The following is a 13,681-nucleotide window of genomic DNA, read 5'->3' as shown; positions in this document are numbered from 1 at the left end:
AATGCTGCTATTGCATTAATCATTATATGAACTATACCAGTTTTGGTAGCTTCTCTGCATGATTTTTCAAAACTGAAACTAATTACAAAATTATTTAAGATCAACCATGACAAAAAATTATAAATCAGGACTAATATTAATATCAACTGATGTTACTACAGAAAAAAAGATTTAACTGAAATATTAATAAGACTATTTCTGATTATGTCACTTCTCTGCTTCAGCAAGGTCAATATAAGACTCTGAAAGTAGTAAAGCAAAACTGAACTCAAAATCATATTAGGAATTCTGAGCGATATCTCCATACAGGTAATCCAACAGAACGTTGAAATATTTGAATATCATCTCTCTGTATATTGCGCTGCTTTTAACCTAGAGTAAAACTATTGGATTGAAGGAATGCTAACCGCTGGGTTAAAATGTATAGTTGTTATTTGGAGAAATCTGTAAACTCGTGATCTTATATGTTTTAAAAGACAGCACAGGAAAAAACAGTGCTGATTATTTTCCGGAGACGGATTACTGATGACCTATCTGAGCTAATCGATAAAACCCACCCAGTGGATACTCTAGCAGAACGTCAAAGAACATTCACCTTTGTATCCAAAGAAACCACAGGAACAACATCAGGTAGCACAATCAATTCCCCTTTTAAATCTTTCCTGTAAGGTATGCTATGTGAATTCATGAAGTTAATCCTCTGATCTCTTTTGAGCACGAACAAAGTATTTCTGATGGAGCGCTCTGTTCAAAGATAAGCTATTACCCCTGCCAATGATTCGGCGTGAAGAATTAAAAGTTTCACAGACAAAAGTGATCTTGGCAGATGTTGTTCCCTACATAAAGCTGAACATGCCAAAGAGAATTTTTGTTGAGAAAACAAAATATTTTTTCTGCCTTGATGTTTAGCCTGTCTTTTAGAAAGTCTATCTCTAAACACCTCCTGCAGCCTAACAAAAAGCACTTTTACTGGTCGTATTGCAGGTCTTAAAACACTAACATTTGGCAGCGGTGGGATTCGAACCCATGCCCCCAGAGAGACTGGAGCCTAAATCCAGCGCCTTAGACCACTCGGCCACACTACCTTCCTCCATGTCTGTCTTCCTCACATTCCTGGCTTGGACTGGGGGGCTTCAGCTCTTGTCGTCCGATCTAATGATATCATGACATGTGGAAGTGACTGCAACTTCATCTTCTGAGATGCTTTCAATAGCACAAACGCTACTTTCACCGACACAAACATAGCAATAATGAAAGAGGTGGGTTTCATCCTTTGTGCTGTTTCTAGGGGCGCAACTCTACGTCGATCTACTGACTTGAAGAGCAAAAATCAAAATCCTCTGCTATTACTGTTGCTTTTTTCATAGTTTCTTTAAATCCTTCATTTGAACATAGATTTTGAAGGATATTGATGATAATACCACATAAATTGTGGTTTTCTTGTGATCGCCAATTTTTTTCAAATACCAGCCTTTTTTACAGTTCCTTGCGTGTTTCACAAGGTATAATAGCCCCCCTCGCATCCTCAGCTAACATATTTTAAAATTACAATAGATTATACAGCATGCATGTTTACATTTATATTAAAATTAAAGTAAATATACCAGAATACATACAGTGCTAACCCAATAATTCTTGTCAGGTTCTCCAACAAATCTGCGTTGTTATTTTAACGTTTCAGCTGAGGGTGCAACAGGAGTATAAATGAATTTTCCCGCCAGCCGTTCAAAGACCAAATTCCATGAGTGAACATTATTTTCTCAGAAGTTGCCGGTATTGGACTTTGCCGGTGGTAATGAATTATATCCACAACTGTTGTAGTAGTTCCTTCTTGAAATTTGACACGTGCAAAGCACTCGTAATATCATAGGTGTTAAAGTTCGCTGAGTCTATTCGAGTCATGGTGTGTATCCCTGCCTATCATTGGGAGACGGGTAGCTTTTTTACACTCAGATTCCAATCTTCAATGCTTTGTGTGAGAGCTTACATAACTTTCATTTTCTCACATTTTCTGACGACTGTTCCAAAGGGGCACCCTGTCAATTCCAAATACTTTTCAAAAATCTGCCAGCATGTTTGATTATTGTCATTTCATTTCGAAAAAGTTCAATATTGATCATAACTAAAGAAAATAATGATCACGAACAAAAAAGGGATAAAGATGCGAGTCGATCTTGAATCACAGCTGGGTGACACGGTCTTCTGTTCTGATATGGTTGTACGAGAAACAGGAGGAATCGCCAATCTCCTATAGAACATGAGTTGAATCAGGAGTGAGACGTTTCGTATACTCGTGCATATGTCAACGCCTGACCTACATCGTAAAACTAACATTAAGTTGTCAGAGACATTCATTTATATACAAACAAGAGACAGACCAAGTAATAATTCTACATTAGTTCAGGTGGGTAAACCTGAACTAACTAACTAACTAATAAGCCTATTAATAATTCTACATTAACGTGTCCTACACTGATCAGACTAATTGACATGGTCTGATTCAGAGCCTGTGCAGTTCGTGCTAATTACAACAAGGACAGTTCTGAACCCTCATCACCGAACTGAGCACAAGTTCAGCTGTTCTCCAGTTTTGTTACGCATGGTTTTTCATTGCAATTGAGTTCAGAGCTGGAGCTGAACTCCAGACAGTACAGTGTTTTGGGTAAGTTGTCGAAATTCGCATGAGGCTGCAGACAACTTACCTAAAGTGTGTTCTATAGCTTTCAGGTGGAGTTCATTTATATAAAAGAATGTAAGTGGTATAAACGAAACAAGCCAGACGGCAGTCCAACCTACAGTATAATTTTCTGATGGAAGTCCTGACGCGTTATTCATTACGCCACTGACCCTGCTATTGTAGTGCTAAAATAAAACACGTTTTCTACATTTATATCTGTTTAAAAATCACTATCTAAAAAAGACAAAGGGTTTGTGTGTCGCGCTAAAATTCCGCTTCATTTCGAATGCAAATAAAAACCATTTTGTTCCAAGAAATCATAAATTTGTCACATCCTTCATACTACTAATAAGTATACGAATAAATACTCGGAAGAAGCCGGTCAGGTATTAGAGAGATTAAAAATCGGATCGGAGGATTTAGAGTCCAGACTGCAAACCAACAGCTGACACAGGTCTTTTATAGAACCGTTTTGATTTCCTCTACTTTGTCCCCGTGACGTCATTGTCCTGCTCGCAGCCGAGCCCGACACACATCTGGTTTCTGTCGCTGGGCGCACACACTGCGGTCCATGCGGGTCCTAATACCCCAGTACAATGACGGGGACACTAAACTGTAAACAGGTGCCGTCCTTCGGCTGAGACGTAAAACCGAGGTCCTGTGATCATTCAGGAGAATGGTGGTGGTGGAGGGGAGTCCCCATTACCTGTAAAGCGTATTGAGTGGAGTATCCAGAACAGCGCTATATAAGTGTAAGCAATAATGATGATGATGATGATTATTATTATTATAATGTAAAATGCAATAAAAAAAATCAAACTTTGATTCAAAATAGATTAATGTAAAAACTGATAAAGCTAATGCTTTTTTCAGGGCTATATCTACTTTTTTTTTTTTAACCGAAGTCTGTCGCGATTGTGAGAGTTAGAGAATGTCTTCCAGCGGGTGCCTTCATATCATGAGCGTCAGTCTCGCCCGTAGCTGCGAGAAGGTTAAAAGCGCACAAGTGATCTGTAGACGATGTTCGGGGAAGAAATAATTCTGTTTTCAGCAAAGGGAGTGAGAATGAGCTCAGCCCGGCTCCCAGCAGAATCCATTCTGGTTTGGTTACTGTTAGACTGTGCGTCTGAGGCTCTTTGGATCGCAACGTAAAAAAAACAATTGCTCACATCGTGTGACTTCCACGACAGGAAGGAAAGATATCACTTTAAAAAATCAGAACTGAAGATTTGGATCCTGGGCCTCAACTTAAAAATAAACAGAGTTTAACGACAGGAAATTGATTCCAGTTGTCAGATCACGTATACGCATACCTTAGCTTTGTGCAACAACCTGAAACTTTCAGGTACCATAAATAATATTGTTGCTAAACATATGCCATTCTAATTTGCAAGCGACCAGAATATAGAATACGAATTTTTGTATAAAAATGCATTAAGTCTTGTTCTACACCTGCATGCTTTGGAAGCGCTGGCCTAGCTGTATCAAAATATCAGATTGTGTTTCTGCAACATTTCGTGCATAGTACGCCATTTTATCTAAAACAGTCACAACGAGGGCTTTACATGCAGTCTGGGGTATTTTCCCCTTTTATATTTTTGCCACTTTATATCGAACCTGTTATACTCCCAGAAGTGCACAGTAGCTTGTACTTAATAAAAATGTACAATTCACCGCTGGTATAAACAGATGTGTGCCGTGTTTGCCTTTGTAAGCATTTGTTTAAAAAATAAGTTCACAATACGATAAAAACACAGAAAGCACAAACTTTATAATACAACGATACAAAATCAATACCAAATCATTATGCCAATTAAGTAACTATCCTTTGAAAACAGAGAACACCTTTATATCTACAAAAAACTTGACATTTGTATGTATTTTTGAATTACAAAGCAGACAGTGTAGTCCCTTAATTCAAAGATCAGATCTTGGCCAAAACAAGACAATCAGACGTGGGCTGAATTCGGAACAGGAACCTTTGCTTAGTCGATTATTGAGCTTTTGATCAATGTCTGAATAAAACACATTCGCTTTTTTAACTCTTTGATTAAATTACATGAAAAGCACCTTCCTTCGAGCCGGAATCGAACCAGCGACCTAAGGATTCCCTGTTAACTCCACTACAGTCCTCCGCTCTACCAACTGAGCTATCAAAGGGATGCTGTGGCATTGCTTTCTGGCACATACTGCCCAATGATGTAAAATGTGAAATGGGTGATTTAAATCCTACTTCGACATCAAGTTTCCAACTCGTTTCCTTAGTCTCATTAACTTGAATTTAAGCCACAAACCAGGATTCTACTGTATAAACTTCCAGGGATATTACAAAATGTTTGATGGGGCATCAATCATTCCAGGCGGAAATTGATTCCTTTTTTTTCTCGAGGGATCATATTAAACATTTCATTAGTCTCGAGAGGAGGATCACCATGAGACACAAAACAAACAGTTTCTTTCTGTCTTTATTAGAAAGTAGCGTTTGTGCTACATTAATAATATTTTCAAATAAATAAAGAAGTTGTAAATTTTAAAAATTTATATTTGAATCGAAATGTGGTTTTGAGTTAAATATTAGCGTGTTCATGTAATTAGTTTGTGTTTGTCATTACTATATATAGTGCCATGTTACTAGAATTTGTAACTGAAGTTTAATAGTTGTGTTTTTTTATGATGGTTAGACATTTGTTGATTACAATATTGTATATAATGTATAATTCGAAATACATATTTTTCAGGTGTAAATAATTGTATATTTTAAGAATAAATTTCTAAAATAAATCATTGGCTTTATTTACTAGTTCCTACACCTATAAAAATCTTTCTTTGATGTATAATAGACCTTTAACTATATATGTATAATAGTCTTCTAAATTTATCTGTATAATAGAACTCCAACCATTTATGTATAATAAACATATAATCATAGATGTCTAATTGACGTATAACGATATACGTATATTAGAATTTCATTCTAGACCAGTTACAGAGCACATTTACACGTCTGGTATGCGTTTAATAGTCGTATATTCTACATCTTTTACCCACTGGGATGTGCCGATTTTAACTTGGCAAACCAAGATACACGTTTTCTAATGAAGCCTTAATTAAAAGACAGTTTGTTTCTCGAAAGCGTGTTATGTAAAATAAGAGAAAAACGAAAATATATGGATGGTAATCTTTCAAAGCTGAAGATTTTACTTTTGAAAAATTGACATTTTATGTGATGTATTCGCTGGTTTTAGAACTTTGCTGTACTTCCTGAATCATTTTCAGTATTATAAAGTGGGTGTAGATTTTTCTTTCAGGTTAGGACGACCGGGGTAAAGTTAGCTTGAAGTTCGAAAACGATTTTGGCACGCCTGTAGCGCTTTCACGAAACCTCTTAGAGTTACAAAAACACGTGCTTTGTGTATAAAATACATTGTGGATGCTTTCTCAGCCTTTACTTTTTCGTTTTTATGACATTTTTTTGACCAAGCACGAATATGCTTTTGTCCATATCTCCGCAATGGAAGCACAGAACGCCTTCAAACCAAAAGCATTTTAAAGACCACGACTTGTGGATATTTCCACAGCCTTTACATCAATCTATTGGTGAGCTGATTATCTTTTTTTAAACCTCCGGTTTTTCATCGATGCGTAATTACGCACGAACTGGAACCCGGGGGACCGCTGTGTGCACACGTTCACAAAGCGAGAAATACTGTTCAATACGGCTTCATGCGAAAAACCCGCCTATGACCATAGGAAGCAGAACAGCGCGGTCTCCAATTACCCAGACTGTAAGCACGGGAATAAAGCTTTGTTTGATTTCTGAAACCCTTCCTTTACGTCCTGTTTTCATTCAGGTAAGGGTCAACTATATTGAAAATACTACTGACAGCAGGAAGATTAAAATATTCTTTACTCAGCAGCTTATTAAAAACAGCTCCCATGATGTTCAAACCGATTTTTTACACAGAACACTGACACAGCTTTGTGTTCTGAATCTCTTTTTCTCTTGCTTTTATTTAATGTGGCACAATGCACTGGTTCACAAACCAATAGCATTTAAACCACAGCACCCACAATGCTGCAGGTAAGTGTTTTGCACACTAAGCAGGTCATCTGACTATTCCCAGCTTTGTTTTGGGTTATGGAACCTTTATTTTTTTATGATTTTCTGAAGATAACACTACAGGTGGGATGGGTGGGTTGTCTTCATGGCTCAATAGCATTGCAAATACAGCACCCACACTGCTGAAACCAAGTGTTTTACACACCAGACAGGCCCCCGAACCTCATACAACCTTAATGTGGCTGTGGCCCCTTTCTTTATTTTGTAATGAGTTTCTGAAGATAACACTACAGGTAATACACTGGGACGGGTGGGTCGTCTTCATGGCTCAATAGCATTTCAAATACAGCACCCACTCTGCTGAAACCAAGTGTTTTACACACCAGACAGGCCCCCAAACCTCATACAACCTTAATGTGGCTGTGGCCCCTTTCTTTATTTTGTAATGAGTTTCTGAAGATAACACTACAGGTAATACACTGGGACGGGTGGGTCGTCTTCATGGCTCAATAGCATTTCAAATACAGCACCCACTCTGCTGAAACCAAGTGTTTTACACACCAGACAGGCCCCCAAACCTCATACAACCTTACTGTGGCTGTGGCCCCTTTCTTTATTTTGTAATGATTTTCTGAAGATTACACTACAGGTAATACACTGGGACAGGTGGGTCATCTTCATGGCTCAATAGCATTTTAAATACAACAGCCACACTGCTGAAACCAGGTGTTTTACACACCAGACAGCCCCCAGAACCTTATACAACCTTGCTGTGGTTGTGGCCCCTTTCTTTATCTTTTTATGAGTTTTTCAATATGGCACCATTAGACAGGCGGTACATGGGGATAGTACATCGTGCTCTTCACGAGTCAATAGCTCTTCAAGCACAACAGCCACAGTGCTGCAACCAGGTGTTTTACACACCAGACAGCTCCCCTAACCTTATACAACCTCGCTTTGAGTTGTTTAACATTTCTTTCAAATCACTTGGGTTCATCAATCATTTGATCATTTTTCAGCGTGGAATAAACCTATTACTTGTTCCTTGGAGATTACCATCTGCTGATAAGATATGATCGCTATATTGACCATATACAATTTCTTGCATAAGGAATTCATATTTTGCATACACCGATCCCCCCAGAGTCCCAAGTGATTCTGGTTTTGAAAAGCTAAAGGACAATGAGCTTCACGATACCAGGGGGACAGTGGGTGGTCAAGTCTCCCCTAAACAATGGATCTTGTCAGATTATGATGTCAGTGCATTTAATAAATGTTGTTGAACTCTCTTTAGCCCAAATACAGAGGAGCCCAGACCCAGAATGTTACACATACTGACAGAGAGTGATCTCATTATGTGTGTTTGGATTTTAACAACTATTTTTATTGTTTGCTAGAACCAAAACAATCTATGTTAGACATTTTCATCTTCAGCCAAAAATACAAACCTGTGTAGGTAGTGTGGTGCAGGTTCTTGTCCCATCCTGCTCTTAGTCCAGGTTGGAGGGTTGCACCGATTCTGAATCTTGTTAGCTGGTATGGATGGGTTTGGGGGTGTTGATACCAGAGTGGTCCAGGAGGGGGATTCAGGTGTCTCGGGGGCATTCTTGTTTTTCTATGAGTTCAGGTTGATTCTGTTGGTTCTGTCATGAATCTCCCTCACGCAGGCAAGCTCTCCCGCATTCCCTCGAGCTCTGCCCATACCAAACATGCACATGTCAATCAGTCCTCTACTTAAACCCTCATCTGTCCCCCGGTCATTGCTCACGATTGAGATTCTCTCCCGGAGCTTACCTACTAACTACGCCTTTGCCTTACTATGACTTCTCCCCTGGACCTCGACCCCGCTTTTCCGACAACTGCTTTAGCCACTCGATTTTGTACCTTCGCCTGTTTTACGCTTTCTCGGATCCTGACCCCAGCCTGTCTCTTCATTTATGCCTCTGCCTACCGACGCAACTTCTACGCCTTCCCGGACTCGGGCCCCTGCCTGTTTACTCCGACTACGCCTGCGTCTTGCGCCAACCCTACCAAGGGCACCGCATTGGATCCCTATCCTCAGCAGTCAGCCCCTGCGTGACAGGTTCTGAGTGTCTTGGTTACATCCGTTTGTGTGTATAGATGAAAAAGCTATTGAAGAGCACCCCCACACCCCCCACCCGTCTCGGTGGAAGTTGCCATGTTCAAAAAATCCTAAAAAGATAATTAAAGTTGCACACAACAAAGCATGACTGTGAAAGGTCAGGAGGCCTGCCTAGTGAGCACAACACTCGATTACAGTAAAAAAAAACATTAAAAAATAAAGAAATGTTCCACAACTCAAAGCAAGGTTGTATAAGGTTAGGGGAAATGTCTGGTGTAAAACACCTGGTTGCAGCACTGTGGCTGTTGTGCTTGAAGAGCTATTGACTCGTGAATAGCACCCCCCAATCCCCATGTACCGCCTGTCTAATGGTGCCATATTGAAAAACTAAAATTCTTATTAAAAAAATAAATAAAGGGGCCACAACCACAGAAAGGTTGTATAAGGTTAGGGGACCTGTGTGGTGTGTAAAACACTTGGTTTCAGCAGTGTGGTTGTTGTATTTGAAATGCTATTGAGCCATGAAGACGACCCACCTATCGCACTGTGTTACCTGTAGTGTTATCTTCAGAAAATCATAAAAAAATAAAGAAAGGGGCCACAGCCACAGCAAGGTTGTATGAGGTTCTGGGGCCTGTTTGGTGTGTAAAACACTTAGTTTCAGCAGTGTGGGTGCTGTATTTGAAATGCTATTGAGCCATGAAGACGACCCACCTGTCCCAGTGTATTACCTGTAGTGTTATCTTCAGAAACTCATTACAAAATAAAGAAAGGAGCCACAGCCACAGTAAGGTTGTACGAGGTTCTGGGGCCTGTCTGGTGTGTAAAACACTTGGTTTCAGCAGTGTGGGTGCTGTATTTGAAATGCTATTGAGCCATGAAGACGACCCACCTGTCCCAGTGTATTACCTGTAGTGTAATCTTCAGAAAATCATAAAAAATTAAAGAAAGGGGCCACAGCCACAGCAAGGTTATATAAAGTTAGGGGGCCTGTCTGGTGTGTAAAACACTTGGTTTCAACAGTGTGGGTGCTGTATGTGAAATGCTATTGAGCCATGAAGATGACCCACCTATCCCAGTGTATTACCTGTAGTGTTATCTTCAGAAAATCCTAAAAAATATAAAGAAAGGTTCCACAACCCAAAACAAAGCTGGGAAAAGTCAAAGGACCTGCTTAGTGTGCAAAACACTTGCTGCATTGTGGGTGCTGTGGTTTAAATGCTATTGGTTTGTGAACAGAATACCCCTATCCCAGTGCATTGTGCCATATTAAATAAAAGCATGAGAAAAAGAGATTCAGAATGCAAAGCTGTGTCACTGTTCTGTGTAAAAAATCGGTTTGAACATCATGGGAGCTGTTTTTAATAAGCTGCTGAGAAAAGAATATTTTAATCTTCCTGCTGTCAGTAGGATTGTGAATATAGTTGACCCTTACCTGAATGAAAACAGGGCGTAAAGGAAGGGTTTCAGAAATCAAACAAAGCTTTATTCCCGTGCTTACAGTCTGGGTAATGGGAGACTGCGCTGTTCTGCTTCCTATGGTCATACACGGGTTTTTCGCACGAAGCCGTATTGAACAGTATTTCTCGCGTTGTGAACGTGTGCACACAGCGGTCTCCCGGGTTCCAGTTCGTGCGTAATTACGCATCGATGAAAAACCGGAGGTGTAAAAAAAGATAATTAGCTCACTGATAGTTTGATGTAAAGAGTGTGGAAATATCCACAAGTCGTGGTCTTTAAAATGCATTTGGTTTGACGGCGTTCTGTGCTTCCATTGCGAAGATATGGACAAAAGAATATTCGTGCTTGGTCAAAAAAATGTCATAAAAACGAAAAAGTAAAGGCTGAGAAAGCATCCACAATGTATTTTATACACAAAACAAGCATTCTCGCAACTCTAAGAGGTTTCGTGAAAGCGCTACAGGCGTGCCAAAATCGTTTTCGAACTTCGAGCTAACTTTACCCCGGTAAGTTAGCTTGAAGTTCGAAAACGATTTTGGCACGCCTGTAGCGCTTTCACGAAACCTCTTAGAGTTACAAAAACACTTGCTTTGTGTATAAAATACATTGTGGATGATTTCTCAGCCTTTACTTTTTCGTTTTTATGACATTTTTTTGACCAAGCACGAATATGCTTTTGTCCATATCTCCGCAATGGAAGCACAGAACGCCTTCAAACCAAAAGCATTTTAAAGACCACGACTTGTGGATATTTCCACAGCCTTTACATCAATCTATCGGTGAGCTAATTATCTTTTTTTAAACCTCCGGTTTTTCATCGATGCGTAATTACGCACGAACTGGAACCCGGGGGACCGCTGTGTGCACACGTTCACAAAGCGAGAAATACTGTTCAATACGCTTCATGCGAAAAACCCGTATATGACCATAGGAAGCAGAACAGCGCGGTCTCCAATTACCCATACTGTAAGCACGGGAATAAAGCTTTGTTTGATTTCTGAAACCCTTCCTTTACGTCCTGTTTTCGTTCAGGTAAGGGTCAACTATATTGAAAATACTACTGACAGCAGGAAGATTCAAATATTCTTTACTCAGCAGCTTATTAAAAACAGCTCCCATGATGTTCAAACCGATTTTTTACACAGAACACTGACACAGCTTTGTGTTCTGAATCTCTTTTTCTCTTGCTTTTATTTAATGTGGCACAATGCACTGGGATAGGGGTATTCTGTTCACAAACCAATAGCATTTAAACCACAGCAACCACAATGCTGCAGGTAAGTGTTTTGCACACTAAGCAGGTCATCTGACTATTCCAGGCTTTGTTTTGGGTTATGGAACCTTTATTTTTTTATGATTTTCTGAAGATAACACTACAGGTGGGATGGGTGGGTTGTCTTCATGGCTCAATAGCATTTCAAATACAGCACCCACACTGCTGAAACCAAGTGTTTTACACACCAGACAGGCCCCCGAACCTCATACAACCTTACTGTGGCTGTGGCCCCTTTCTTTATTTTGTAATGAGTTTCTGAAGATAACACTACAGGTAATACACTGGGACAGGTGGGTCGTCTTCATGGCTCAATAGCATTTCAGATACAGCACCCACACTGCTGAAACCAAGTGTTTTACACACCAGACAGGCCCCCTAACTTTATATAACCTTGCTGTGGCTGTGGCCCCTTTCTTTATTTTGTAATGAGTTTCTGAAGATAACACTACATGTAATACACTGGGACAGGTGGGTCATCTTCATGGCTCAATAGCATTTCAAATACAACAGCCACACTGCTGAAACCAGGTGTTTTACACACCAGACAGCCCCCAGAACCTTATACAACCTTGCTGTGGTTGTGGCCCCTTTCTTTATTTTTTTATGAGTTTTTCAATATGGCACCATTAGACAGGCGGTACATGGGGATAGTACATCGTGCTCTTCACGAGTCAATACCTCTTCAAGCACAACAGCCACAGTGCTGCATCCAGGTGTTTTACACACCAGACAGCTCCCCTAACCTTATACAACCTCGCTTTGAGTTGTTTAACATTTCTTTCAAATCACTTGGGTTCATCAATCATTTGATAATCTTTCAGCGTGGAATAAACCTAATACTTGTTCCTTGGAGATTACCATCTGCTGATAAGTTATGATCGCTATATTGACCATATACAATTTCTTGCATAAGGAATTCATATTTTGCATACACCGATCCCCCCGGAGTCCCAAGTGATTCTGGTTTGGAAAGCTAAAGGACAATGAGCTTCACGATACCAGGGGGACAGTGGGTGGTCAAGTCTCCCCTAAACAATGGATCTTGTCAGATTATGATGTCAGTGCATTTAATAAATGTTGTTGAACTCTCTTTAGCCCAAATACAGAGGAGCCCAGACCCAGAATGTTACACATACTGACAGAGAGTGATCTCATTATGTGTGTTTGGATTTTAACAACTATTTTTATTGTTTGCTAGAACCAAAACAATCTATGTTAGACATTTTCATCTTCAGCCAAAAATACAAACCTGTGTACGTAGTGTGGTGCAGGTTCTTGTCCCATCCTGCTCTTGGTCCAGGTTGGAGGGTTGCACCGATTCTGAGTCTTGTTAGCTGGTATGGATGGGTTTGGGGGTGTTGATACCAGAGTGGTCCGGGGGGGGGGGTGCAGGTGTCTCGGGGGCATTCTTGTTTTTCTGTGAGTTCAGGTTGATTCTGTTGGTTTTGCCACGAATCTCCCTCACGCAGGCAAGCGCTCCCGCATTCCTACGAGCTCTCCCCGTACCAAACGTGCACGTGTCAATCAGTCCTCTGCTTAAACCCTCATCTGCCCCCGGTCATTGCTCACGATTGAGATTCTCTCCCGGAGCTTACGTACTAACTACACCTTTGCCTTACTACGACTTCTCCCCTGGACCTCGACCCCGCTTTTCCGACTACCGCTTTAGCCACTCGATTTTGTACCTTCGCCTGTTTTACGCTTTATCGGATCCTGACCCCAGCCTGTCTCTTCGTTTACGCCTCTGCCTTCTGAATCCACACCGACGCCTTCCCAGACTCCGACCCCTGCCAGTCCCTCGACTACACTTTCGCCTGTCGATTCTGTGCCTACGCCTGTGCTACATGTGGAAGACCGAGTCAAAAGGTCAGGACAGTGACTATGCGTGGGAAAGGTTTTCTGTTCGAACCTAAGACCACTGTCTTAGGTGCAAACTAAAGCCTGTGATTCCTCACACCCATTCAACCAGAGAAAATTGAAACAGATTGTAGGATGCCAAATGGCACCCCCCTGTCCTGTTTGTTTGACTTCTGACACTGCCCCTTTCCCTGTATGTTCCTTTGATATGTTAAAGTATTGCCTACTTTTAATGTATAAAAAAGGAAAGTATAACTTCAGTCCAGT

General features: G+C 40.5%; 2 non-coding genes across 2 annotated transcripts; both read right to left on the bottom strand.

Annotated features, from left to right (window-relative positions):
* Nucleotides 1-1,003: 1,003 nt before the first annotated feature.
* On the bottom strand, nt 1,004-1,085 carry trnal-uag (transfer RNA leucine (anticodon UAG)). The gene has a single exon. It is a non-coding gene; the product is annotated as a tRNA-Leu (tRNA).
* Nucleotides 1,086-4,749: 3,664 nt separating this feature from the next.
* On the bottom strand, nt 4,750-4,837 carry trnay-gua (transfer RNA tyrosine (anticodon GUA)). Its single transcript is given in 2 exon segments — nt 4,750-4,785; nt 4,801-4,837. It is a non-coding gene; the product is annotated as a tRNA-Tyr (tRNA).
* Nucleotides 4,838-13,681: the final 8,844 nt, after the last annotated feature.

The sequence above is a fragment of the Lepisosteus platostomus genome, chromosome 5 (genome assembly GCF_059453375.1).
Source record: "Lepisosteus platostomus isolate fLepPlt1 chromosome 5, fLepPlt1.hap1, whole genome shotgun sequence".
NCBI classification, from domain to species: Eukaryota; Metazoa; Chordata; class Actinopteri; order Semionotiformes; family Lepisosteidae; genus Lepisosteus; species Lepisosteus platostomus.
Note: the sequence above shows the minus strand (reverse complement) of the source record. Positions and strands in the feature narration are given on the sequence as shown.